Genomic DNA, 24,229 nt, shown 5'->3' on the forward strand with positions numbered 1-24,229 from the left:
TGAATCCAGATTACTTGGGGCATTTTTTAATGGAAGAAAAACTCAATATTTTAAACTGGTTCATTGATGATTTGACTCTGATTAGAACACAGGAAATTCTGCAATGAAAAATAGAAAGCTAATCAGAAAAATTGTAAGAGAAGGGAACCCAGATTGCCCTTTATCTTGCACCAATTTGTGCTGTTGAAGTCAAAGAAATCTGGGCAGTGAAATGAAATGATGAATCAGACCCAGTGCCTTTCTCCATTGCAAATTTAATGTTACGGAAAATGATATTAAAGTATAATACCCCTACTTTAGGGCTTACCAGAAAATGACTCATGATAAACAGAGTGCCTTTGCAGAAATGGCATTAAAAAATAAATTTAGCTTCTCTCTCAGGCTCATTCAATATTTCAGGGTATAATTTAAGTACACATCCTTCATTGTGTTCAAAAATTCTTCCTTGGGAGTGGGAATTGAGAAGTTTAATGGTAGCTCAGACATTCATGCATAAAGTTATCAAGGAAACTTGAAGTTAAACTGAACATTTCTGAATACAGAAGTAAGGTAACACAAGGAAAGGCATGTTTCTCTTTCCCAAATTGCCTTTGAGTAAGGCAATATAAATGACATGAAAGATAGTTTAGCTTTTAAAAACTGCATTTAAGTGTCCATTCACCTTGATATGGAAAGCATTTTTATTGACTTGAACCTGTGAGAGTTCTTTCAGATAAATTACCAACTAAAATAAATAAATAAACATTAGACTTGCAAAGAATGTAACAGGGAGAACTGACCATCAGACAGAAGCTGGCCTTGAACAAACCAAGTGGCAATGAGGAGAAACCCATTTTTCTCAAGAAAATGCCTAAACTCTCCCACAAACAAGACAGAATAAAACCCCAAACCCTTTTTGGCTGGAGGCTGCAAGGTTAAGTTGGTCTTCCTGAGTGTTTGAGGATGACATGTTCTGTTTTATGGCCAGATATACTCTTTTATGGACCTCAGCTAAATGAAGTAATAAAAACTTCTGCTTTCCCAAACTATCATATCAAGGATATTACTTTGTACTTGCAGCCCTAAGAATATGTATTGCCAAGATTTAGAGAGTTCAGTGCTTTTGTTGAGCCTCTGTCATGATCTCAAAGGGAAAGACTTAGGTAAAACTATGAAAAAGAATACACTGAAATCAATACACATTAAATTAATGTCAGCCAAAGAATAGGAACTATTTTCTATCTACCATCACTAATGCCACTTTCAGAAATATTTTAAGCTTTTTTTCCTTTCTGGTTTTTTTTCTTTTTCTTTTCTTTTAAAGAGCAAGTTTATTAACTTGGAGAACAAAATGCTCTTCAGCACTGCACAGCCACAGATCAAGTGAAACGTTCAGGTGAAGAGCTGGAGCAGTGGGAATGAAAATCAATCCATGCAAAAGGTGCAGAATTCTCTCCATGACCCAACTGTCCAGAGCCACAGTCCCTGCCCTGTGCTGAAGCATCATCTGCAGCTGAAGGGGATTTCTCACCCCAGCCCAGCAGTTTTGGGGATGGCCCCACTGGCAGCAGCAGAGCAGAAGGCTCAGTGCAGGTTTCATCCTGTGTTTGTCCTTCCTGCCCAGCTCAGCCTCAGGAGCAGCCTGGGCTGTGCCCTGAGCCTGGCCATGGGATCTGTTTCCCCACTCAAACTGATTTTACAAAACAAGCCCACAGCAAGGCATTGCCATGACAACACAATGCAGCAACTAAACTCAGACTTGGAACCAGTTCTTGTTTTAGTTCTTAGAATCTAAAGGTGTCTCTAGACTGTGCTGGTCTGGCCACAACCCCCAGTGGTCCAGGAAGCATCATTAGAAATTGAACAGAGGGAGCTCCCCCAGGTGCTTTGCAGTTATTCCTAAATTTGATGTTGATTTTGATCCCTTTTTCTGGAGACCCAGTGCTGACTGACCCAGCAAGCAGAACCAGCTGAGCTCTGTCCTGTGCCACTGGCAGGGATCTGAACCCATCTCTTCTTGCTGTTCTCCTCCATCTACACACAATTCTTGGTGTTTCTGTGGTTCCACACCTTGCTCCTGGACTCAGGCAATAAAGCAGAACTCACCCTCTGCAGCCTTACATGGATTCCTCCTGTGTTTGTCTCTTGCCAGCACCACGCTGGCTCAACGCCACAAAAAAAGGGACACAGGAGCAAATGTTGTGACAGATCTCAGAGCAAGAGCTGGGTGACTGTAGCCATTCTGTGGGATGGGAATGTAACAACATTTCCACCACAACACCATTAAACTGCTGCTGAATTAGAAAAAGTGCTGAATAACTTTTTTTTTTTTTTTTAAACATTCAAATTCAAGATTTTATAGAAAACCCGTGATGTTGCTTTGTGCAAACTCACCTTTCTTTGGGTGAAACCTTTCCTTACTCCAAATCCTGCCACAGACACCCAAAATAATTTGTGGTTTGGGTTTTTTACAACATTTTTTTTCTTTATGGGCAAAACTTTCCTAAGTGATCAGAACACTCTGGACATGGAAGATGTCCCAGAGTACCCAAATACTGAATACACTGACTAACAAGGCTAATAGATTGATTTATTTGATTGCAGATACCAATCAGGACACACAAAGCTTTGAATTCTGACTAAAGTGTTGGGTGGCTGCACAAAAAGTAGACTGAGAGTTTAAGTGCTTTGTACATTTCTTATAATAAATATCCCTTTTTTGTTAATTCATACACTGATCAAACAATTATTTTGTTTCAGTCTAAAAAATCACAGAAGCATTAATCAAAAGTACTTAGTTAATAATAAAAGAGAAGACAAAAGCCCCTGGAATGATAACTTAAAGACTTTTGTGCAAATTCTAACACAATTTTAAAGGAAGTGAAATGGTTTGATGTATTTTTAAAAAAAAACACCTTTCTTGATTTGAGTCAATATTAATCTCTAATTGATGAAATAAATGCTACTGCTGTTTCTCTTTGAATTGAATGGACACAAAAAGGTTCAAAAGGAATCCTTTATAGACATCACATGTGGCCACATCAGAAACCTTAGGAAGTTAAACTACATCAGAGTAAGAGCATTAATAGTGGCCTGAAATAGAGGCATTGATCTGCTGAAACTGAATGCAGACCAAATATCAAAAGAAAATCAGGTCAAAATTACTTCCTTTTTGGAAAATACAATCAATTAATAAAATGAGATTATTCTATTTTAAAAAGTGGAAATCCTTTTTAGTTATATTTCTTTAAATTTTCAATTCTCTAAACACTAAAATTCTGCTGTAAGAATATCCTGCTGGAAAATACTGAATAAGTCCTTATTCTAGATGGCAGCAAAAACTTCTCTTAACAGAAATTGAGATCTAGTCAAAATTTCTGGTTTTTGGAGTGACTGCTCTTTGTAAGATGCTCAGTATGAGATGAGTTGTATAACCTTAAAAGAAGTTCTGGAAAAGAAAAGATTTCTCTAGTGGAGCATATTCCCTATTCATCCTCTGAAAATGCATCCCAAGAGTTTTGCTTGGTCAAGGAGTGGTGAAATCCCATTTGAAGCACAGCCAGGTGTCTCTGAGCTGGTGCCCAGAAAAGCCACAGTGGAAATGTTGTGAGCTGCTGCCAGGGCTGTGCAAACAGGGGCTCCATCCCAGGGGCATTCTGAGCAGGGAAATGACAGAAATAAATCATACAGCCTGCTGCTGTAGCTGTGCATAAGTTAAGGTGACAGCACTATGATATTTTGGAGGTATGGAGCAGAACAGGGTGAATTCCATCCAGCTTTCCTCACCATAATCTGAACCAGGTTGAAGAATTAGGCAGCACTTCATCAGGAGTGACACTGGATTGTTTTCCCTGTTACTTAAAAAACCAACCACCCAAAACTTAACCTTGATCTCTCAGCTCCTAATTTTTCATTTTGCCTCATCCCACACAAAACCCTGAAAGCCACTCGCCATTTATGCCAGAACCTCCATCTGATTCCAGAAGGGGATGATGCTCCTAACAGAGAACTCAGGATAATATTTCTGTTGGTCTCCTCCTACTTGTTCTGTCCTGGCATTTATATAATATTCTAAACCATCCAGTATTTTAAATGCTTTTCTTCAATGAAAACCCATTTTTCTTCAAGAAAAACCATTATATAAAATCATCCCAGTTGCACTCATGCTTTTTCCTTGTTTTTAATTTTACAGAGACGTCAGGAAAAGTGAGGCAAAGCTGGAGAATTCCAAAAATTCTGGAGGAATTTGACAGTGAATTTTTTTTCTGTGTCTATTCTAAGGTTGCCAATTTTATCTGTCAATTTTTTTTCTGTCAATTTTATCTGTGCAATTGTTTGCAGCCCCTCCAGCAGCTCAGGCTCTGTTGGGGCACAGACTGTTCTCCTCTCCAGCAGGCAAATCCTTCTGGAACTTTCAGTTTCCTCAGACTCACCCATTCTCTTGACACCAGCACATTTCACACTTTTAGAAAGTCTCCATTATAGTCTGCAAGTCCTTCCTTACACAGGCAGCACAAGGAGGACAATAATACCAGGCAGATTTGAATAAAGCAATTTATGGAAAACAGTTTTCACTTCCTTTGCTGCCCCACATACAGAGGAATAAACACTGAGGCTCTCCAGAAATGTGAATTCTTTGGGAGGATCAGACCCTTTGACAACACCCACCCATAAAACAGCAGCAAAATGAGTTACTTGGGAGTGAAGTTGGTTTAGAGCCAGAGTTAAAATGTTCAGCCTAGATGGGCCAGAGGACCCTGACTGGAAATCCAGAGCAAACACCAGGGACTGTTTTGAACAACAAACACCTTTATGGCAGCCTTAGACTTTTTGCTTTCCTGAGGATAATGAGTCATTCCAAACCAGTCTTCTTTTCTGGTGCACAAATCTATTGAGTGGAATACAGAATATTCTCCAGTGAAGCAACTGGTTTCCGTGGATACAGCTAAGATTACCCTTCAGCATATTTTCTCCTTCAATTCAAAGTCTAGAGGAGCTCAATTTGCCTTATTAAGGAAAAAAAAAATCTTTGGTAGTCTGTCCAGAATGCAGACAAAGGAAAGCAAATGTAGCATTCTGAAGCAAGAAGTCTTTTGAGGACTGCTGCCCTTTCAGTGAGAGATCATTAACAAAGGTTCTGTGCTTACAGCAATAACTGTAAAAGAAACATGTAATTTAAACATTGGGAGGATGTGTGCCATTCTAATAATTCTTTTGAAAGTATAATATGCATTTAAATGTTTTCCCTCGAACACTTAAAATATTTGTATGGATATCTTGCCAAAATCCAGAATAATGTGCTACATGTAGATCTACTTTATTGCAACAAATAGAGTGTAACATACCAGAGTAGAAAATCTGGCCTTGTGAGACTTTTAATGTAATGCAAGATCTAAAAAAAAAATAGTTGGAGATTAATTTTTTCTTAATCTTGTGGATACAAGAAACCAGATATTTTTCATATTCTCTTTAAAGCATTTGGTGACCCAGACCAATTTTTGTCCTTACTGTTGGGTTCACAGACTCCCACGTATTTCTGTGTCTCATTATTACTACAGAATAGAAATGTTTCTTCAGCTACAAATACAACTGAAATTAAATGACTCAGTTACTACAACTTCAATTACTGAGTTGCTTCCTCTAGGAACTTGCCTTTAAGCAACCTCTTTTTTTTTTTTTAGAAATTGTTAAACTGTAGGTCTTGGCCCTACACAACAGCAATCCAGTGATATCTTGAGGCATTTTCCTATAGATTCTTGAATGGAAACACCACGTTCTAGAGTTTTACATAGGTCACAAAAATCCATTTTTAGCTGCCAGGGAGGCAGTGGAAGAAAGACTTCACCACAATGTGAAAGAATTCTTATTGCAGACAACGCAAGTGTTGAAGAGAAAAGCTCATGGCCTCCCATGAGTTACATCCTGTTAATATGGCTTTTATTGGGATCAATGGTATTGATTTACATCAAACAATCTGCTTTGCTGCTGCCTCCCTTGCCTGTTTAAAGAACACACTTTGTATTTCTGCTCAGCGAGTCTGCAGTGCCCAACACTCTGATGTTTTTCCCCACTGGAGGAGATTTCCTGGCTTTGCTTTTCCCAAGCTGAATCCCTACAAACACACTCCCCAATTTCCTCCCCCTTTCAGCTCTGGCCCAGCTGTTCTGACTCTGCTCCTTTTGCCCCTGGCAGGGAATTATTTGCTGATTAATCCAGCAGACATCTCTCTCAGGCTGCCCAGCTTCTAGGGGCTGGCAGAGTTTTTGATCCACATTTCTTATTCCAGACAATGCCACGATAAAATTCAGTAGTGCTCAAGTTTCTGTTCTTTCATTAGGGCTCCCTTATCTATATAAACATTTCATGTTCTTTCTTTCACAATGCCTAGAGGTTTAGGATAGTTTTATGCATTTTTTGCCACTTCTATCTTTAATCTTGATCCCAGTTAGTTCTTTATAGTTGCCAGAGGCTTGCTTTTTTTTTTTTTAATTTTGTTTTTCTTTGTTTTTAACTTCAAACACAACTTTCTGTTATACTTCCTGCACAAGTTGAAAGGAAGGAATACAGGAAACACAAGGCAAGACTGAATTAATCTGCAAAACCTATTGCAGATAAATAAACTGCTGCTTAATTCATATTCTGCGAGGGTGAGGCCAAACTATGAATTCCAATAAATATCTAAAATACAAAAAAAAAAAGGAAAAAAATAGGGAACAACTGCTGTAAGGGCTTCTTAGATATTTTGTTCATATACCTTCAAACTGCATTTTTGAAAAATTATCTTCCATGAACACATTTGGATGAATACTTTGCAGAAGGTACTTATATTTTAAGAAAAGTTTTGTTTGTTTCAATGGGCTCTGTAACTTTGTGTAGTTTTATGTGCCTACCTCATGAAGATATATGCAAATATATCATTACTGTACTTCTCTTTCTGGGAGAAAAAACAGTCAAGAAACATATGGTGTCTATAATTGAATACCAAAGGAGCAATGTAAAAGACCCAAATTATAACATTCTATAATACTTTACACTTTGTTACCTGAGAGGAATTTAAAAAAATCCATTGCTTTTAAATTAGACTTTCTAGAATTAAAATAATTCTCCACTTACCATTCCCTTACTTGTAATCACCCATTCTGCACTCGTAGATCTGAGAAACATTTATTCCACTCCTTCTGGTAAAAGTGAAATATATACCTGAATTATTAACTTATTCATTTTCATGCATTTAATTTAAATTTCTACATTTGTAACTTATTAATCATACTGCAAGTTGATTTTGTCACAAATAGAACTCCCATTAAAAACGCTGAGATTTCTTCCAACTATAAAGATTTTGGTGAAATTGTTGGCAATTCATACAGGGAAGGGGTTTCTGCTTTAATCTAATATTTAGGTTACAGAAAAAATATATATTTTTTTTAAATGAAAATATTAAGGACACAAATTGGTGAAATATCCCGTTAAACTCATACAAATATTTGAAGACTTTTTTGCCTCTTGATATTTCTCATCTCAGATATGAAGTTTTATCATCATCACTGTGAAATTACATCCAATCTGCTACTAAGTCCTGCCTTCTGAAAATAGCAAGTTTTTTATTTTCTTACACCCACCAACTCCCATTTTCTGCCAATTGTTAACAAATCTCAAGTCACTGGAAGAATTAAGGCAGCTCATTTTGTAGAATCTGGTTTCCCCCTGACCTCACACAACTGAAATATTCCCCAGTTATTGCCCATCTTTAATTATTCAGATTTTCTGTTTGGATCCAGCTCTGTCCCCACCCCAGGGACTCTGATTTTATTTGCAGCACCTCAGTGGTTGTGCACCAGATTTTCTGCAAGGGGCACTGAGGGGATAAAGCAGAACCTGTCAGGGGGTTCCTCAGCAGAGGAATAATCTGAATTCTTCCCCATCCCTGGACAGCATTTCTCATGAAACCTCTAGGAACTTAAAAACCTCTGAGACTTCTGTCCCTTTGTCCAATGGGGTTGAAACTGGCCAAGAAATTCAACATTTACCAAAGAGAGCAAGGGACAGCAGGCAGAGGATGCTTTCACACCAACACCCTCTCCTTAGGACACAGGGCTAAAATAACTGAGCAACAAATGGTTTGGAGGAAACTGGCTCATGGATGTACCAATTAAATCACAGAAAAGTGATTTCTTTTTGCATTTATTATCATAAATACTCTGCTGTGCCCTTTGCAGAATCTCATTTAACAGCATTCATTTAAAAAGAACAATTTCAGTCCGAGTTTTGTTTTTGTGGAGCACTGAGGGGAAAATGTTCTCTTATCTTCAAATGTTATTAACTGGAAATAAGTGTAACCCACGCTTTGAGGTCCTTATTGCAATTTAGATAGACAATTAGATATCTGACACCAAAAAGAAAGAGAAAACTTTGCAGCAGAGATTTTTCTCGTGGTGCCCCAGGTGACTACAGCAGACTTCCTTCTGTGTTCAAATGATTAAAAACTACAATATCCTTCAAGCCATTTTTAGAAAGCTATTTGTAATTGCACTATCAAGTAATAGAACTTTTTCAAAATTAGCTCATGAGATTTGCATGGGATTGAGCTTTTAACAGGAAGGTGAGTTGTATCCTCATTTGCAAGAGTTCTGCTCTTTCTTCCAGGCTGGAAAATTGCAATAGAGGAAACCAAATACTTCCCTCACTTAACTGGATACAGAAAGAAAAATGTCAACCTTGGAGACTTTCAGTAGCTTCCACAACAAATACACATCACTTTAACTAGTAAAAGTACATGTGTGTGCTCTGTGACAAATCTATCCTTCAGGACAGTGCTGGGAATTAATTGCTTTATGCTGTAAATCTAATTTTTGTCTAAACAAAGCCTTTCAGGTTAGATCTTTGAAAGGGACAAAAAAATAGTATCTCTACTTGCACCCAGATGTCAGCAGCTCGTAAAGACTTTACAGAAGGAAGGAGTTTTAATGATTTAATCACAGGGGACCCATGAGAGAATTTGTGATTTTTTTTGTGATGTTTTTGTGGCAGTTTGCACGTTGTAAATGGGAAACAGCACTGTAGCTTGAACAAATACTTTACAGGAGAAATGATCTCCAAAATTAGTGGTGTAAAGCTATATGAAGCTCAGTTCAAAGGAATCTGCAGAATCATCCACTTAGATGCTTGATTTAAATGTTGCTCTGTCTTACACTTAGGAAACATTGCTGAGAAGAAGCCAGAGTGGAGCAAAGAATAGAATAAAGAACATTTTGGCATTCTCTTGCCAAAAAAACAAAAGAAAAACCAAAACCAAAAAAAAAAAAAAAAAAACAAAAAAAAAAACAAACTACAAATGCAAATTGTTTAGCATGTAAACCCCATGAGCTTTACAGGCACCACTCAGAAAATGTCTTCATTTTTCACTCACATATTTGCATCAGCCTGAGATCTTGGGGATCTGAGAGCATATAATGTTGGTAAAATCATCTTTTCACAAGCACTGGAAATCTGCATAATTTCCTTTTGTTAAAGGACTGTTTCAGCACGCAGTGTGCTGCAGGCAGCTCATTGCTCACGTTTGATAATTAGCTCTGATGTGTGATTTGGTACAAGCTGTGCTGGGGCAGGGCACCTGTGATGGGTGGGGATGACCCTGCACAATGTCCTTGCCCAACTGGAGCCCCAGAGTCCTGCTGGTAATTGGCCACAAGGAGTAATAGAAATGGACAAACGAAAAATTTGTGTGGCAATTAAACTCAATTAAAAAGAATAAACATCAATGGTTTCACTAAAATAGCACTGCAAAAATCTAAGCACACTAAGGAATACCTGAAGGTCAGCTTGAGCAAGGATAAGGTTCTGTCTTCACCAGGTCAACTCTTTCTTTCTTCTTTTTCCTTTTGTGAGGAATACTTCTGGGATATTGAAAAATCCCCCCTTGGAAGGTGAAAACCACCAGACTAACCAAACAGAAGAAAATGTGCATTTTTTCAGAAATCCAGGATTTCTGGAAACAGAGAGAGGTGTGAGATTTTAAAATAAGAGAATTAAGGGTAATCAGGAAAACAGGCTGTTTCCTCTGTTGGAGTGCACACTTTGCCCCAGTGGGTTCTGCTTGAGAGCACTGAATTCCTTTTTGCCCCCATAACAAGGATTTTTCCATCATCTGAATTTAAAGCTTTCCTAGCAGGTTCCAGATTCAAACCTAAAGAATTCATTAAAATACAGGAAATGCTGCCCTTACCTCATGGATCACTCATCACCATTCTGACATGCTGGATCTCCACACTTAACCTTATTTTCAAACTGAAGAGAGCAATAAGCAAATATTTTTAAATTAAAATTTACTTTGTGCCTTATGTGACTGCTCATTAAAAATCTGAACTCCAGGTATGGATAAACATTACTATCTTTCCAAAGATTTTTAAAGCTGTCTAACCTGGCCTGTTATGGAGATGCTGCATTTAAGTATGTGAAAAGCCACTTTTTAATCCCTAAAAAAAAAAAAAAAAAAAAAAAAAAAAGACAAAGAGAGTCATTAATGACTCAAAATGTGTTAATAACAGAAACATGTGGACAGCTATAAAACAAACCAGAGCTCAGTCACTTGCCAAAAGGCAAAGGCCCATCTAAATGTCAGTGGAAGTGCTGGCAGGTATCAAACCAGCCCTCTGATGAACTTGAAAAGCTCCACAGGAGGATCCTTGACATTCCATTTTTGTTTGACCTTTGAGATCATTTCTCCTCCTTGTTTTCCTCATTGCTCACTTCCTCTTCTCTTTGGTGGGGACAGTGAAAGGACAATCCTTCCCTGGCAGGGATTGAGCTGGCAGGATTTCCCTGAGGCAGCCCTGGAGCAGGATCAGAGACTTGGGCAAGAGGGAAATGTTCCTGGGACCCTGGAGCTGCTCCAAGGGCTCCTTGTCCCCTCCTGGCTCACTAATCCTGCTGCCACTGCTGGCTTTGTGTGCAGTTCTCTCACCATGACAGACTTGATGTGAGGCTGAGAAATCAATGCAACTTTTAATGACAAAATAGTTTCCTATGAAACATCAAAGAGTTTCTGGCAGATATTGTGGCAGCTGCCATTTTCCTACCAGATCATAAGTAAATGTGAGTGACAGTGCTTTGATTTTAAATGGTACCATCCTGTCCTCTAGAAAACTATTTTCTCACCTAACAGCAGTGCACCAGTATCTGAAACTAATCTGAATTTGATTATGCAATTAAATTTTTATTTGTTCCTATACTTTACTGTTTGCAGGAAAAGAAGACTAAAACATTACCACTGAACTTGTGTTTTTTTTTATTTACTCCAATGTTCTTACAGCACCATAAATGTAAATTGAAATCTCTTTTTTTATTTGCTACTTAAAAGCTAATGACAAACTCAAAGGGTAAATGGTTCATAATGGCACATTCCATGTCTTTCAAAAGCAAAAAAAAAAAACCCCAAACCTCAGAACAATGATAAGCTGATAAAATAGTGACCAACTTCTATTTATTAGTAATAAACCTTCAAAAAGAAAAACATGAATTTTCAAAATGGAAAAACATATCTGTGAGTAAGGACAGTTTTTATCATGATACTTTCTAACTGGAATCCTTCCCAAAAATCAGAAAACATGTTTCATAATCCTGGCACGTGAACTTGTGTTTCTAGTTTGCTGATAGAATTCCTTTTATTTCCAGCTAAAGTAAATGCTGGCAAAATTAAATGTCTTGGAGGAAGACACAGACTATTTGAAACATTTAATGGAGTTGTAAATGCTTCCATGCTACATGGTGGAAGGTCAAGTTCTTTAACATTTCCCTCCACACATAATGGAAATAAATTGCATTCTAGTTAAATCCAGCGAGTCTGAGTTCCTAGAAACTCTTGGATCTAATTTTAGGATCTTTTATTGTCTAATACTGAAATTTTATGAACTACAAAAGCATTACCTTTAATCATTGTGCCAGATACACTTTGGAGGAGTTCCTTGTGAGGTTGTAAATCTGTACATTTTTGTTCTTACCTCAGGTTTTTTCCTGGTGTGACTTCTTGCAGGTAAGAAGATGTAATTTAACTTTAAAGAGAGACACCAGTGAATACAGAGCCATTAAACTGTATACATAATTATATTAGAAAGCAACCTTTGATGGAATTTATTATGAAGGTATTTTAAAAGCTCATGTTTCTAACAAATTACTAGTGGTTTTGTACTAATAGGTTTAACTATCTAAAAAAACCCTAAACACAACAAACATACAAAGATAAATGTAGTAAATATTCTACAGCATAATTTCAATTTAGTTTTCTCTAAATGATAATCATATTTAAAACAGAATATTTTAGACTTATTTTCTGCTGTTATTACTGGCTGCAATTCTGGAGTAATTCTGAGCAGTCCCACATAACTTCGTCCCACCAAAAATTTCCCATTGCACAGGAGCAGATGTTTCCAGAAGTGCAGAAATGGATGAATTCTTTCAATCACTTTCAAAGTATTCCATTCATTACTTAGCAAATGATTACAGTGGTATCACAATTATTGACCAAACTCTGGCAGGTTTATAGCTACTGTTCTTTAAATTGGTAGAATTTAAAACTAAAAACAAGAGTAAAGCTGAAAGGAGTGCACAGTACTTCACTTAGTGGGGGATTTGCATTTTTTGTTTAATTTAAGAGAATTGTTAAAATTAAAAAGCAGGCTGATGCTGTCAGAAAGCCTTACCCAGGCTCCAGGTATTGTTCTGGGTGTGTCTGATCTGGGGTCAGGCAGATCCAAAAGAAAACAAGTTGCTGCTGTCAGAGGTATAAAAGATTGTTTTTTCTCGAGGAGTTGAAGAGACAAATTTAAACAGGACAAATTCAAACCCTTGGAATCTCTTCTGTTAGATGACATTAAAAACTTCCAGACATGTGAGTGCTTAGTTTATTCTTCTTTTCTTTATAATTAATATAGAATCACAAGTATAGCACATAATGGAAACAAGTTATAAAAAGGTTTTATTGTATTTACAGGAAATAAAAGATATAAACACTCAGCAACCACTGCAAAGAGAATGCCTGTACATTGGTCCAACATTTCTAATAAATGGCTTAGACTTATTTAGTAGTCAGTTTTAAGGAAAGGCCTAATTCATAATTATATTTACAATGTTTAGGGACAAGGTGGAAAGTTGGATAAAACAATAGACATGCAGTAAATAGAACAACTTCTATCTGTTGATTAAGTAATAACAAATATGTTGGTGGTCTTCACAGAAAAAACTTAATTAAGAGTGGGGAGTTCAGCTTTTAAATGGAATGGCAAAAACAACACAAGTGGTGAGCTGTTTCAAATATATAAACATAAAATATTCTAGTTGATTTCTTAAAGAAGCATTAAGAGGATGATGTGATTACAACCTAGCAGAACTGAGTAAGGGGGAGTTCAGTTGTTTGTGTGATTAATTGTGGGTAAATATAAATATTCACTGTGGAACAGAGACCTCATAAAAAACTTGTGCTCCTGTGAGATAGAGCCAAATATTTAACATGTGAACTTCTGAAAACCCTGACTTCTTAAATTGTGAGTAAAAAAACAAAGAGACAAAACACTGTTGAAAGATCAGGGGATGGCACTTGCTATGGAGAGCATCAGCATTGTACTAAAAAGGAAGAAAGAACAAAAGACAGAATTTTCCTTAGAAGACTCACAGCATTTTATAAAAGAAAGTGGAAATGATCATTGTGCACAGCATTAAGAGGTCCATCTGGGAAAAGAAATCCCATTCAGCAGAAGCAGAGAGGCTGCAGAAGAAAGGAAGAGGAGATTGGGTGTGAAATCCAAATTTCTTTGAAGTCAATGGGAATTTTGCCATTGATTTCACTGGGTCAGGATTTCACTCAAGGTGGATGCAGCTGCTCTGTGAGATCCATATTGAATTGGGGTTTCTGATTTCAAAAGCCTTATTAAAGTCACCCCCACATAAAACTAACATAGCAGAGTACAGAATAAACTTCATTATTTTTTAATGGGGGAAAATGAAAAGATTACTGTTAAAACCTCGCTGCTAATGCAATTAAAGGGGGACAGAAGGGAGGAATGCATATTTCAACATTTGCCTCCTGTTCCTAGTTTGGTTTTTCCCTTTTAGTTTTGCTCACTGAACACTCTTATGCCTCCCTGCTTCACTCTGTGCTCTCTTCAACTCTTAACTGCAAATTCCAGTGGCAAAACTGACAAATTCCAACTGGCAAAAACCTACTCCCATTTTTATACAATCCAGTCATTAAACTGCACTGGTCAAGTTTGCAGAATACATTTTATACACATTCTTCAGCATGAAAAAACCATTCTCAAATGCTTCTTTTGTTATTATACATAAATTCAGATTTATGAGGAGCATAAGAAGATGTCAGCTTCGAGTGATGTGACATTTGATGTAAATAAGTAATATTACAGAGCTATTTTTACTATTGTAAAAAAGCAATAAGAAGTATAATCTATTAATAAAATCATAAATAATACTCTTTATGAAGGGCTTTTTTCTCGTGAAGAGCATTCAAAAGTTACAATAAGCCTTGTGCTTTTGATAGGTTATCTTTTTCTCATGGGGAGATGCATTTTCCTTTCCCAAAATTGCACATATCATAACAGCTAATAACTTTCATAGAAACCACGTCCAATTAAAAGTGAGAACAAAAGAAAGAAAAATAAAATTTTCTGTGCTATACAAAAATGAGTTTTCTTTCTAATTAATATTACTTCTTGAACCTAAAGTTAAAAATGTGTGCTCATTCCACAGATGTATTTAATGGAATTTATGGTGCTATTTAATCAGATGCTGGAGATTTAAGTTGGAAATATGAATATCAGGCTAGGAAAGTACTCAGTGCTCCTTTCCCATGGTTTGGTAAATGTATTTTTAATGTAAATACATCTCTCTGCTGTCCTTCATGGAGGGAAACGCACAAAGGTGCAGCCCCCACCTCCATTAAATTGTGAATCATCACTGGAATGATCCCTACCTAAAGCTGGCAAATCTGTGCTTAACATATCTGAGTTTCATTTTAAAATTGCTTACCAAATGCAGCTGCTCACAAAACTGTTGCACATTAGCTGAAAATTTCAGATTTCAATATTTTCGAGGTTCTAGAAAAATTATTCCTTCTAAATCTTTTCTTATCTGCAGAGGAAGATTGGATTCCTGACCTGCAAAATGTTAATTCTAATGTTCACAGTGTCGAACATCTACTAAGTCTCATGGAAAAGAAAGAGAAATCTGGCTAGTTTTGAATTAAAAATCTTATTTTTTTACAAATTTTCCCTTGATTTAGATGAATCTATAAGAGCTTGCTGATGAAGAAATGCATCTCTTTGAACATTTGACCCTTTTACTAAATGAGAATCTTTCTGTGTAAAACATACTCCATGTTCTAAAGTTTGTTTTTCTTTTCAAAGCTGTTTTTTTCAAGTGTCCTTGAGGAAGAGATGGCTCTCTCTAAACATTTCCAGAAGCATTTGTCACTCATTCAGCCTTTAGCCATGTTCAGCTTAGTGCTGCACATCAGAATATTCCAACCCTCTCCCCAAATTCAAAAAACACTCCATGCAATGGCAGCTAAGGCAAGGCACTTTCTACTAAAGGTTGCACAAAATTTTAGTGTCTAAAATATTTTTTCAGGGAGTCTTTTAAGACTAGAATCATATATAATAGGTCATTGTCTTCAAGATGCTGAAGATATTTACAAACTAATTTTTTTTTTATTAGATCTATGAATTTTAGGGCTTAGCATGCTATTAAGAATTAAATCATTAAACTTTTTCTGCAAAAATTCAACAGAAAAACAATAAGTCTTGTTCATGTGCTCTGTTTTCTCTCATACCAGGTTCTCAACTTTTTTTCAGTGAGAGAACTTTGTTTTTGGAGGATAATTAAATGGTATCAATGCTGAGAAACCTGATGGTCACATTTATTGTGTTGTAATCATAGCAGTCACAGCTTTCCATAAGCAGCTTCTTGAGATTTTTCTGAAATGCTTTAGTCTTGACTCTTTGCAGTCTTGGATTTTTTCTAAAGGCTGGAAATAGTCCAGGGATGGGAGGAAGAAAGGGTGATGCTCTGTTCAGGATCTCTGACAAGAGTTTATCTCCTGCTGTCCCAGGGGAATGTGCCTGCACAGGAGGCTCCAAGCCTTTCACCAGAGCTTCAGGACTCAACCTCATTTGCTGCTGAGAAATCAAGCCAAAATTTGTTGGCATTCTGGGTTCTAGAATTACTTTAAGCATAAGCTTAAATACACAATAAAGTTAATTTATTGACTGAACGACTGTAATTTACAAATGCTTTAGTGATAGCAACCACTGGGGAGGAAAAAAAATAAAGCTGTTAAAGCTTCTGAGAGTGTTGTCACATCAGCATTAAAGCAAAGAAGAAATTTAGGCTACAAACAAGAAACTGGTTTATAACTCCCAAAAGGGTGAGATGCTGAAGCAGCCTTCTTGTGGGAGAGGGAGAGGAGGAGCAGAGAAGGAAGCAAAGAATATATTCACTCTAAAATAAACTTGGCAAAGTCAAAGAACCAGCAGCAGAGACCTGAGTCACCAAAATGCTGAAAGGGATTTGCTGAAGGTTGAAACTCCTGAGGTGGCCAGAGAGGGTTTGAGGAGCTGAGCACAAGTCAGGAAAAGCAGAGATTGCTGGCAGGACTCTGCAGGTGAGGTCAGGTTTACCCACACAGCAGTTAACAAGCAAACTCCTAGAGCTGGGTAGAAAATGAAACAACCCCCAGGTTGTGCAGCAGATTCAGTGAGAACACAGGAACATTCTGTCTCCTCTGTAAAGGCTGGGAAGAAAAATGAGCATCATGAAGGCAAGCCCTGTACCAATTCATCAGCTGCTTGGGCTGCCTGCTGCATTTCCTGTCTGCTGCTGCTCTAGCTCCAAGCACTGAGCTTTCCTACAAACACTGCTCCTCTTAGGCAGCAAGGTGTGAATGATGGAGCATTGCTCTGCTTGTAACCATTCCAGAGCCTTCTGTGGGATATTCGACTGAGAGTGCTCAGTCTGCCTCAAATATGCCCAAAATTAAATGACTAGTGGAGCTAAGGAAACTGATTTCTGCTGTTGCTGTCAAAGACTAAGTCAAATAAAAAATAAACAAATAAACAAATAAATAAACAAATAAACAAATAAATAAGATACTGATAGGCTAACTAATACAAAACATATGCAAGGAATATAATGGAGATATTAATGTAACCACAAAATAATTTACTCCCCACTAAAAGAAAAAATAAAACCTATTAAGAGTTATCTCATTATAAAACACCAAAGATCACAGCTAATTGTCACAAATTATCATTTGCCTTACTTGCAGTGTAAAAGAAAATAAACCCCCCCAAAATGAAGGTGTGGGTGCTGTTTTCCAGCCAAAGGAAGAGCAGGTTGTGGGTTGCTCCTCCCAAAAGGAGCTGCTCTCTGGCTGTCCCCTCCAGCAGAGCACCAGGGCTCAGCATCAGCCAGCCCAGTCGGGCTGCAGGGATGGCTGGTTTGGGCACAGTTGCCATGGTGATCCCATTTACATCGTGAATAGCTGCAGGAGTTAATGTGCTCCATGCAGGCGTTCCTGCCAGGGGAAGGTTTCACTGATCACAGACACAGCTCCTGAACCCCAGATCAGAGCAAAGCCTTTTGGATTGCCCAGCCCACCTTCCCCTCTCTGCACTCTGCTCACTTGGTCACTCCAAAGACAGATTGCACACATGGAACTGTAATTTTTTTTATCTTTTTTTTTTTTTTTTAATGTGAACTTAACCTGTTGCACAATTAAACCTAAACTTTGAATTGTTGAACAGTTTGGGTTGAAGGACTTTGAAGATCACCTTGTTCCCATCCCCTGCCATGGCAGGGACTCCTCCCACTGTCCCAGGCTGCTCCAGCCCCAATGTCCAACCTGGCCTTGGGCATTTCCAGGGATCCAACTCCTCTGGGCACCTGTGCCAGCCCTGCCCACCCTGCCAGGGAACAACTCCTTCCTAAGATCTAACTAAACCTGCCTTCTCTCAGTCCATCCTTGCCCAAGGTCCCTCTCCACATCTCCTGTAGACCCTTTAGGTCCTGGAAGGGGGTCTAAGGTCTCTTCTCCAGGCTGAACCAGCTCAGTCTTCCTCCCACGCCAACAAAACCCAACAATTTCTTGCACAGAGCTGAAAACCAAAATTAAGTTTCTTGTGCAGGAGCCTTGGGTCTGCTTCTGTCCTTAATTACTTAATTCAGCCTGACATTGCAACTTCAGAGTCTGACTTCTGGGAGCACTTCAGACATTTGACTGAGCTGAGGGCAAGACACAAAAGTTCACAAACTCCCCAATATTTATTAGCATTGTGAATAGTCTTTATCAAGAGCTACTGCTAATATGCATTAATTCCACATCCATACTTGTGTAATCTTACATGCACCTACACATTTCCAAAAGCAAATTTCAATGTATGAAGGAACTGCTGGAGCAGGGATAATCAGTTTTGCAAATACACAAGAAAGGATCAAAGATCAGATGGAAGTTCTTCAGAAAAAAACTCCAGGCAGTGTTTGAGTCTGGGCAAAGCACGAGCCAATGTCATGACATTGGTGAAGGCAAATATCACAGTGGGATCTACAAACAGGAGTTCATAGGTGCCAGGTATATGAAGTGATCCCTATTTACACAGCAAGCAGAGAATTTTTTTTTTTTTCTGCTAAAATCAGAGTTTTAGACATTGTGTTCTGAGACATTCGTGGAGGAAAGTGATGGGAGGGATGAGAGGTCAAGAGAAATGTGCTGGGGAAGGCAGAGTTAAGTACAGTGTGGCTGGGAGGAAATTCTGAGCTCTTTAGGAGTTTAAGAGGCTCTTGTAAAAAGGAAGGATATCATCTGCTTTTCATGGTTCTTTCAGAAAAGAAAAATGTCCATGGAATAAATAAAAGTACTGAGGTTATTCTAAGAGTAATTTCTACCTGAAGAATTTTAATCACAGAAAAAGACTAAAGGAGAATATTGCAGCTATCTCTGCTTCTCAATTGAAAAAAAAAAAAAAAAAAAAAAAGTCAGAAATAGTTTGGTGATATGAAATGTAAGAAAAAGAATCTGAGTGTGTGAAAAATTAGCCATAGGCTATTTAAAGATGACATGTTTATTTTCTAACTCCAGGTAAGCAATTTCTGAAATTTAATCATCTAATTTCCAAGTCTAAAAGTCCTAAAACCTTCTGGAAAAATAACAGCTTTCATTATATATATATATATATATATATATATATATATAGCATTGAGCAATTATATTTCACTTAGACTTGCTCATATCTATTGATTCTAACTGATAAAAAACATTCTTGAATGGGGCTGCATGAGCACAAATGTAAATGGAAGGGTTTTTCAGAGGAAGAGGCATCTTTTCAGGATGCACAAGTGTTGTTATGCACAAATTGTCTTGTTATCCACAGATAACACATTAAGTTCTACATTAGACCTCTGGAAAAAGAACCTGCTCTTCTCTTCTCAGCCTTCTCCTAATAAATTCTTCATGTATAGCTGGAAGGTGTGTGGGCAGGAGCCTGTCCAGTGCTGGTGTCCTGAAAGTCTGATTCAATAACTGACTCAGCCAAAAGCCCTGAAGGACCCTGAAAATATCTTCAGCATGTACTGGGAAGTGTGATGCTGAATGGAACCCTGCTCTCTTTTCAGCCCTGCTGAAACAAACGTGCCAAGGTTTAGTGCTGGGAAGCAGACATGACAAAAAGCATTCTGCCTTTGAGGAGCTTTAGTGCAAGAAGGAAAGGCTGAAATAGCTGTGCCTTATTACCAACTTAATAAGATTCAGATTGTTACATGTCTTGGGAGGAAAAAAAAAAGATTTCCAAATTGCACATTTTTTTTCCAGAATGCAGGTACAATTCCTGGTATATCAATAGCCCAAGGGTGCAACATATTGAATGACTTATTAAAGATTCATGATACAAATTTATTTCCTAACAACACTGTAGGAATGTGTTGTTTTCCATTACAGGAAGCAATGCTTCTCAAAAGTGTTTACAAGTCTCAGATTGCAAAATTTAATTTTCAAATCAAATGAAGCATAATGAGCTTCATGAGCTCCTCATTCTTCACACCAGGTTTAGCTGCAAACACAACACAACAAAACAAATTAGGAGGAGCAAAGCAGGTGCAGCAAAGAACTCTGATGGAGAATCTTTCTCTTGACCAATGGCAACTAAAAAAGTTGTGCAAAGAACAGAGCATGGCCAAGCTAACAAGAGATAGCAACAAAAATGACATTAAAATTAATTTATATCATCTCATATTAAAGCAGCTCATTGTCAGATGTGTATCTACATATAACCTGTAACTAAAACCTTTACAAAAAAGTCTTGTTCTGCCATAAATATTCACTTGTGTGACAGTGCCTGCTGGCAAGGGGAAACTGAAGGGAAATATTGAGCATAATGAGAGTAAGCACCAAATAAATTAAAGGCAGATAAAGTGGACAATTACTAAATCTAAGCTTTTGAGCCCAATCTTACAAGAAATGAGACTGATTTTCTAGATCAACTAAACTTCAGTGTGGTATCACCAACTGGAAATTTTAAAATATGATTATTTCTATTGATCCAGGCAAGGAGAATCAAAATAGGAGGGTCACTACACTTTTCAAGAACTACACTGAAATCTGCTGTTGCTTAGCAAAGAAACCTGACAAACCAACCTGAATGTGTGTAAAAAATGGACATAGCTGGAAATTTTCAGCCTTATATGGTTTTATGTATTAATGGCTTAATAAAATATTATAGCAAAAATTCTTAAATCAGTTTTGAATTAGTTTTTCATTGTTATCAATCATGTCAACAGATATTTGTTTAGAGGAAAAAAAACTCAGAGCAACTTAACTCAAAATTATTCATTCTTCTAGAGTAGCTTTGTCTTGATGTTGTTCTAAAAGACATTTAACTCGAAAATTAGGGTTCATCACAAAATTATTTAAAATAGTTGAGGTATTTTTTTTTTTTTTTTTTCTGTAGAGAACATTCAAAATAACAAGGTAAAACCAGGCAAAAATACAAAACCAACTTAAAAATAAGTGCCAAGATAAAAAAAAAAACACAACAAGCTCCCAACCAGATACATTTGCATAAAACTTCATAAATGTCAATAAGTGTCTTGCCTGTGACATACCAAAGTATAATTGAGGAGAAGCCCAGGAGAGGCAAGAGTTTAGTTTTCCCATGGTACTCATTTCCTTCTGGTTATGCTGTGACAGCTGGAGAGTGAGTCTTAATATTTTTCAGAAGTGAATTTAATTGCTTTAGAGAGTCAGTTTAGCATATCACTTCAGAAATACCCCAAAGCTACAATCAAACCCATTGTTAGCCAAATAGCTTCTTATTTGTGAGATTCTTAGTTTGCAATTGTAGCTACCAAATGATGTTTTCAACACCTTACTGGGTGTTCCACAGGTGGCCTCCAAATCTTCTCCCTGCTGGAATATTTTCAATTAAAAGTTTTATGATAAGAATCCATGATAGTGTGAGAGCTGTTGATGATAGATAATGGGCTATAATCCAATGAATTTGGGAATGGGGGGTTTAAAGGTTATCCTGGCAACAAGAATAATCCACTGGGTTTAAGCAGTTCTAAGGAAATAATGGTTTAAAAGATGGTAATTTGGGAAGGAGTGGTAAAGTTCCTTTTCTGGAAATGATAATGGTTCTCAGATCAAATGTAACTTGTGTCAGATGAAACAAATATAGTTTATAATTAACAGTCACTTAACTCTGCTGAGAATACAAAAAACAGAATTCTGGTTTAATTGTAGAAACTTCTCTAATCATTTAAATATCTCAACTATATATTTTTAACTATATGCAGTTCTGGCAGAAATGTTTGATAGATACTTTGCATTATTAGCAGATTAATTGTCGCAACAGACATCTTTGTCTTCTGGAGGCACTGATTTCCAAAAACACCTATAAATAATTATTATTGTATACTTAAGGAAGATACTGTAAGGTGACATAAAGTAGTGACATGGTATTTTTCTGCATTTTTTCTCTGGATATACAACAATTCTTAAATGCAATCATCTTGTATCCATAATTAAAATCATATTGATGTCTTTGACACTGCCAAGAAGTTTCTTATTATCAGTCTTAACATTTCCCCTCCTTTCTGTCCTTTGAATTTTAGAAAAAAAAATCCAATATGTAGCAGGTTTGTCTGGTAATAACAACCAGAAAGACAAGAAAGCTCTCCCAGTATTATTCTAAACCTATAAATTGTGATGACTGAAATTTTCCCAGCCAGTTCTTTTACCTCCAAACAAAATGTGCTTAAAGGACACACAAACAATTCTGCTGACGTGTGCAGTGTGATATTTAGGCCCATTTGTTAATTTGTATTTTGCATGAGGGAATTTGGTAAGTAGCTGTGGAATAGAACTGCATTGAAATGTTGCATTTGCTGGGCAGTCTCTTTGCAGCTATTTGTGCAGTACATCATTCTCATAATCTCATTGCCTTTAACTCAGAATAGTCTTTTAGACAGGAGAAGGTTGTTCAGATTCTATTTTTGTGAATTTGGAGCTTTATTTTCAAAAATATGGATCAGCTGGACTGGTGGAGCTCCATGGGCAAACACCCTTTGCTGTGATCATCAGAATTCAGTCCAAAGATCCACCAGAACCTCACAAACCAAGGTCACCTTGACCAGTTCTAGCAGTGGGGAACTGGCAAATGCAGCATGCCATGAGAATGACACTGTGGTGCTTTCATTCTCCTACAGCATCTCACATCTCACAGCTCCCTGCACTACATTTAACCCTCATTCCACCAGATTCCAAATCTGAAAGCAGATTAGTGATCACAATTGCTTCCATGCTTTACAGAATTATGGCACTCCTTGCTTCTACAGCAAATTACTATTTCACTCAGAGAAACAGTCAAAATTTAGCATCCAAACATTACAGAAAATGTACAAAACTGTTTTAAAGTGGTGAACATTTTATTTCTGGTAGCAGTTTTATTTCTTTGCAGATTTGAGCACAGGGCTGATCTCTAGAGCTTAGCTCTTTTAAGAGAATTTAGGGCAGTTTCAGCCACATAAGCAGGAATTAAAGAATAAAAGTCTAGTAATTCATAAACATACATTTGGTGTAAAATCCAGGTGAGATCAGCTCATCTCTGCTGTTTCTTTGCTAAGCCTATTCTTATATTTTGTTTTTAGTCTCTCCTCCAACCAAAGGTGTTTCCACAGCCATAACTGCTCCTGCCTCCATGACTGGTCTCTGATAATCAGATTGTTCCTACTCTTATTTCATCTCTCTCCTTGATGATCTGTATTAATAGCTCAGCAGTAAAATTATTTCTAGCCATAAATCTGTGAGCCCCCATCATTTGTCAGGCCTTATTGGCACTTCAATAGTTGACATTAAAAGAAAAAAAAAATAATCACCAAGCCCAAAAAGTCCAAGTTGAATTTGTAATCTGTCTTGGTGGAATCCTCAGGACAGTGCTACAGTTTTAAAAGAATATAGGAGTGACCATATTGACTAACACACCTCAGTAAAAAACAAAACAAAATAAAACAAAACAAATCTAAAGGGGTGAGGTGCTAAGAAATGAAATAAAAGTTACCAGAGCTAGTTCAAAGATTATTTACACACTTGCCATTTTTTTCTGAGATGCATCATTTGAAAGCCTATTTCTTACATAATGCTCAAAATTGTGAGTACAGCATTTGCAGTCATTGACTTTTTATTATATTTTAAGGCAATTTAATTGCATCAAGAATATGTTTTCATGACTCAGGGCAGAGATCTACAGTGCTCTATTCATGTAGAACAGATGTAGAACAGACTATTTCATTAGAAGGGACCTGCAATGATCATCCAGCCCAGATGAATGCACAATTATGAATTGTAATCTATAAACACCAACAAGTGCTGTTTAAAAAGGGGATTAATTTGGTCTTAGTTGAGATGGCAACAGATGAATTAAAATAAAGGATAAAACCTTCTGTACCAGAACAAATTGGCTGGTCACTCCTGAAAATGTTAAGCATGAGTTTGCATAACAAACCTTGGAGAGGAATTTTCCTGTGAAAGGACATGATCTCGAGAGTCACCTGGAAAGTTTTTTCAACAGATTGTATCCACAATGTCTTTGATTAAATTTTAACCCTCTTTTCACTGATCTGTGCTAGTGCTGTTTCAGAGCAATGTTAAAAAGCAGCAGCACATGGGCTGAACAACAGGAGTCCTCTACAAGATTTC

Source organism: Oenanthe melanoleuca, chromosome 4A, assembly GCF_029582105.1.
Source record: "Oenanthe melanoleuca isolate GR-GAL-2019-014 chromosome 4A, OMel1.0, whole genome shotgun sequence".
Classification (NCBI taxonomy): Eukaryota; Metazoa; Chordata; class Aves; order Passeriformes; family Muscicapidae; genus Oenanthe; species Oenanthe melanoleuca.